We start from the raw sequence: 6,000 nt of genomic DNA on the forward strand, positions 1-6,000 counted from the left end.
TTATAAAACATAAACCAAACGTTGGAGGTGGTCATTTCTTCATGCGCAGTGATAAACTCGGCACTCTAAACCTAAAGCACCCGAGAGCGTTTTTTTCGATGCCAACCTAACCAGAGTGACGGGAGCGGCACATTTCAGAAAAAGTGCTCAGCTCGCCGAGAAAATGCGATTTAAGCAAAAAAATTAAAAATGCTTATAAAACATAAACCAAACGCTGGAGGTGGTCATTTCTTAATGCGCAGTAATAAACTCGGCACTCTAAAGCACCCGAGAGCGTTTTTTTCGATGCCAACCTAACCAGAGTGACGGGAGCGGCACAATTCAGAAAAAGTGCTCAGCTCGCCGAGAAAATGCGATTTAAGCAATAAAACTAAAAATGCTTATAAAACATAAACCAAACGTTGGAGGTGGTCATTTCTTAATGCGCAGTAATAAACTCGGCACTCTAAAGCACCCGAGAGCGTTTTTTTCGATGCCAACCTAACCAGAGTGACGGGAGCGGCACAATTCAGAAAAAGTGCTCAGCTCACCGAGAAAATGCGATTTAAGCAATAAAATTAAAAATGCTTATTAAACATAAACCAAACGTTGGAGGTGGTCATTTCTTCATGCGCAGTGAATAACTCGGCACTCTAAAGCACCCGTGAGCGTTTTTTTCGATGCCAACCTAACCAGAGTGACGGGACCGGCACAATTCAGAAAAAGTGCTCAGCTCGCCGAGAAAATGCGATTTAAGCAATAAAATTAAAAATGCTTATAAAACATAAACCAAACGTTGGAGGTGGTCATTTCTTCATGCGCAGTGATAAACTCGGCACTCTAAAGCACCCGAGAGCGTTTTTTTCGATGCCAACCTAACCAGAGTGACGGGAGCGGCACAATTCAGAAAAAGTGCTCAGCTCGCCGAGAAAATGCGATTTAAGCAATAAAACTAAAAATGCTTATAAAACATAAACCAAACGTTGGAGGTGGTCATTTCTTCATGCGCAGTGATAAACTCGGCACTCTAAAGCACCCGAGAGCGTTTTTTTCGATGCCAACCTAACCAGAGTGACGGGAGCGGCACAATTCAGAAAAAGTGCTCAGCTCGCCGAGAAAATGCGATTTAAGCAATAAAATTAAAAATGCTTATAAAACATAAACCAAACGTTGGAGGTGGTCATTTCTTCATGCGCAGTGAATAACTCGGCACTCTAAAGCACCCGAGAGCGTTTTTTTCGATGCCAACCTAACCAGAGTGACGGGAGAGGCACATTTCAGAAAAAGTGCTCAGCTCGCCGAGAAAATGCGATTTAAGCAAAAAAATTAAAAATGCTTATAAAACATAAACCAAACGCTGGAGGTGGTCATTTCTTAATGCGCAGTAATAAACTCGGCACTCTAAAGCACCCGAGAGCGTTTTTTTCGATGCCAACCTAACCAGAGTGACGGGAGCGGCACAATTCAGAAAAAGTGCTCAGCTCGCCGAGAAAATGCGATTTAAGCAATAAAACTAAAAATGCTTATAAAACATAAACCAAACGTTGGAGGTGGTCATTTCTTAATGCGCAGTAATAAACTCGGCACTCTAAAGCACCCGAGAGCGTTTTTTTCGATGCCAACCTAACCAGAGTGACGGGAGCGGCACAATTCAGAAAAAGTGCTCAGCTCACCGAGAAAATGCGATTTAAGCAATAAAATTAAAAATGCTTATTAAACATAAACCAAACGTTGGAGGTGGTCATTTCTTCATGCGCAGTGAATAACTCGGCACTCTAAAGCACCCGAGAGCGTTTTTTTCGATGCCAACCTAACCAGAGTGACGGGAGCGGCACAATTCAGAAAAAGTGCTCAGCTCGCCGAGAAAATGCGATTTAAGCAATAAAACTAAAAATGCTTATAAAACATATACCAAACGTTGGAGGTGGTCATTTCTTAATGCGCAGTAATAAACTCGGCACTCTAAAGCACCCGTGAGCGTTTTTTTCGATGCCAACCTAACCAGATTGACGGGAGCGGCACAATTCAGAAAAAGTGCTCAGCTCGCCGAGAAAATGCGATTTAAGCAATAAAATTTAAAATGCTTATAAAACATAAACCAAACGTTGGAGGTGGTCATTTCTTCATGCGCAGTGATAAACTCGGCACTCTAAAGCACCCGAGAGCGTTTTTTTCGATGCCAACCTAACCAGAGTGACGGGAGCGGCACATTTCAGAAAAAGTGCTCAGCTCGCCGAGAAAATGCGATTTAAGCTAAAAAATTAAAAATGCTTATAAAACATAAACCAAACGTTGGAGGTGGTCATTTCTTCATGCGCAGTAATAAACTCGGCACTCTAAAGCACCCGAGAGCGTTTTTTTCGATGCCAACCTAACCAGAGTGACGGGAGCGGCACAATTCAGAAAAAGTGCTCAGCTCACCGAGAAAATGCGATTTAAGCAATAAAATTAAAAATGCTTATTAAACATAAACCAAACGTTGGAGGTGGTCATTTCTTCATGCGCAGTGAATAACTCGGCACTCTAAAGCACCCGAGAGCGTTTTTTTCGATGCCAACCTAACCAGAGTGACGGGAGCGGCACAATTCAGAAAAAGTGCTCAGCTCGCCGAGAAAATGCGATTTAAGCAATAAAATTAAAAATGCTTATAAAACATAAACCAAACGTTGGAGGTGGTCATTTCTTAATGCGCAGTAATAAACTCGGCACTCTAAAGCACCCGTGAGCGTTTTTTTCGATGCCAACCTAACCAGAGTGACGGGAGCGGCACAATTCAGAAAAAGTGCTCAGCTCGCCGAGAAAATGCGATTTAAGCAATAAAATTAAAAATGCTTATAAAACATAAACCAAACGTTGGAGGTGGTCATTTCTTCATGCGCAGTGATAAACTCGGCACTCTAAAGCACCCGAGAGCGTTTTTTTCGATGCCAACCTAACCAGAGTGACGGGAGCGGCACAATTCAGAAAAAGTGCTCAGCTCGCCGAGAAAATGCGATTTAAGCAATAAAATTAAAAATGCTTATAAAACATAAACCAAACGTTGGAGGTGGTCATTTCTTCATGCGCAGTGAATAACTCGGCACTCTAAAGCACCCGAGAGCGTTTTTTTCGATGCCAACCTAACCAGAGTGACGGGAGCGGCACATTTCAGAAAAAGTGCTCAGCTCGCCGAGAAAATGCGATTTAAGCAATAACATTAAAAATGCTTATAAAACATAAACCAAACGTTGGAGGTGGTCATTTCTTAATGCGCAGTAATAAACTCGGCACTCTAAAGCACCCGTGAGCGTTTTTTTCGATGCCAACCTAACCAGATTGACGGGAGCGGCACAATTCAGAAAAAGTGCTCAGCTCGCCGAGAAAATGCGATTTAAGCAATAAAATTAAAAATGCTTATAAAACATAAACCAAACGTTGGAGGTGGTCATTTCTTCCTGCGCAGTGAATAACTCGGCACTCTAAAGCACCCGAGAGCGTTTTTTTCGATGCCAACCTAACCAGAGTGACGGGAGCGGCACAATTCAGAAAAAGTGCTCAGCTCGCCGAGAAAATGCGATTTAAGCAATAAAATTAAAAATGCTTATAAAACATAAACCAAACGTTGGAGGTGGTCATTTCTTAATGCGCAGTAATAAACTCGGCAATCTAAAGCACCCGAGAGCGTTTTTTTCGATGCCAACCTAACCAAAGTGACGGGAGCGGCACAATTCAGAAAAAGTGCTCAGCTCGCCGAGAAAATGCGATTTAAGCAATAAAATTAAAAATGCTTATAAAACATAAACCAAACCTTGGAGGTGGTCATTTCTACATGCGCAGTGAATAACTCGGCACTCTAAAGCACCCAGGAGCGTTTCTTTCGATGCCAACCTAACCAGAGTGACGGGAGCGGCACAATTCAGAAAAAGTGCTAAGCTCGCCGAGAAAATGCGATTTAAGCAATAAAATTAATAATGCTTATAAAACATAAACCAAACGTTGGAGGTGGTCATTTCTTCGTGCGCAGTGAATAACTCGGCACTCTAAAGCACCCGAGAGCGTTTTTTTCGATGCCAACCTAACCAGAGTGACGGGAGCGGCACAATTCAGAAAAAGTGCTCAGCTCGCCGAGAAAATGCGATTTAAGCAATAAAATTAAAAATGCTTATAAAACATAAACCAAACGTTGGAGGTGGTACACACAAATTAAGCATACACTTAGCTTTGATGTCTATTGTTATGCAAATTAAGTGCAGGTGTCATGAGGGGAGGGGGTGCGGGTGTCATGGGAGGAAGGGGGTGCGTGCGTGTGCGTGTGTGCGCATGCATGTGTAGAGGTGTAGTATTACTAAGATAACACTAGAGGGCGGCATTCGTGATTTAAGTTGAAGTAAAGGCGGACATTTAGTATACTGAGATTTAAGTTGAACTATTTACAAAGGCAGCGACTCTGGAGAAATGTAAGTTGAAGTAAAGGGGGCATTTAATATACTGAGATTTAAGTTGAACTATTTACAAAGGTAGCGACTCTGAACTTGCAGATTATAAGGGGTTTTTTTGGAGACAGAATGTCTGAAGAAAGGTGTTATGTTGGCACAATGGGGGGCGGCTAGGTGTGTTTTTTTACTTTTTTTGGAGACAGAATGTCTGAAGAAAGGTGTTATGTTGGCACAATGGGGGGCGGCTAGGTGTGTTTTTTTACTTTTTTTTGGAGACAGAATGTCTGAAGAAAGGTGTTATGTTGGGACATGTTTGAAATTTAGTATCTTATTTATTTTCTTTATCTCTGAGTAAAACACGTGACAAAGGTGTGGTTTTAAGGAGACGGAGGGGTGGACCTACGCAAGTATATTTAAGGTCAGGTTTGATGAGCGCTGAGCTTAAAGCGACACTGCTAAACTTGGAGCTTAAATCATGATTGCTGAAACGCCTGTTACTATTCATTTATATCGTAAAGATGACGACGGATTGTTAAAGGCTCCTAGGAAAAAACATATGTACCTCAAACGTATGCAGCAGCCTTCTACAGAGAAACTTGAACAGAGCTGGGACCTGACAACAGAGACACGATGGGGGTTTAAATTTTTTTATGAAGTCGGGGAGCTATTTTTCTTCATGAAAAGCCGAGGAGAATCTGCCGGAAACAGTACGTTTGGTTTATTTTCTTCAAATGACTGGGGGGTGCTAAACCAGCTCCTGCCTCAGGTTTTGACTGATTTTTTAAACGGTTACGGTGTACAAGGTATACTGAACATGACTTGGGTTTCAAGAATTACAGCGAGCGGAAAATGTTTTTTGAGGGTTAAAGTTTATCCACAAACTATTGAGGGTTTGGAAGATGGGGAGGTAGTCGATCTACTCTATTTAACATTAGAAGCGTTCAATAACGAATGTGGGGTTTTTCAAACATTACTTAATGTGCCTTTAACTGAATGGCAAGAAAAGATGCAAGCCTCTGGTGACAGTATTTCGAGGCTCTTTGTCGCAAGCCGTGTCTGGACAAATATCATTGGAGCGAAACGTAAATTGATTTTAGATTAGCTTTACTAAAACGTAACTTTTAAACTCCCTAACTCCTTACACCACACACACACACACACACACACACACACACACACACACACACACACGTAAACATTAGCATACCTTAGAGTTGGGTGGGTGGGGGTATTCACTCCCTAGACTTGTATAAGTACTGAGCTCACCTCTTCAGTCAACCTCTTCAGTCAACCTCTTCAGACTTGAAACCAACTCGTACCTGAATCCAGACAAGAGATCAACAAGATGATGACCCAAAAAAGATCTGCCCGACGTCTTCTACCAAGCTTTCCGCCTGTGGAGAACGGACCAGGAGAGAAACTATCCAGAGGTGTTCAGACTGTTCCAGATTGCACGCTCACTCTCTGGTCCAGCCCGGAGGAAGCTCCTACAGAGAGAAACATCAACAGATTTCCACAAACAAACGCGACGGCTGAGGTGGCGGTTCAAACCCCATCAAAGAACTTTGAGTTCTCCCCTCCGTATGGGACGGAGTCACAGCCAGCT

Source organism: Syngnathus typhle, unplaced genomic scaffold, assembly GCF_033458585.1.
Source record: "Syngnathus typhle isolate RoL2023-S1 ecotype Sweden unplaced genomic scaffold, RoL_Styp_1.0 HiC_scaffold_33, whole genome shotgun sequence".
NCBI classification, from domain to species: domain Eukaryota; kingdom Metazoa; phylum Chordata; class Actinopteri; order Syngnathiformes; family Syngnathidae; genus Syngnathus; species Syngnathus typhle.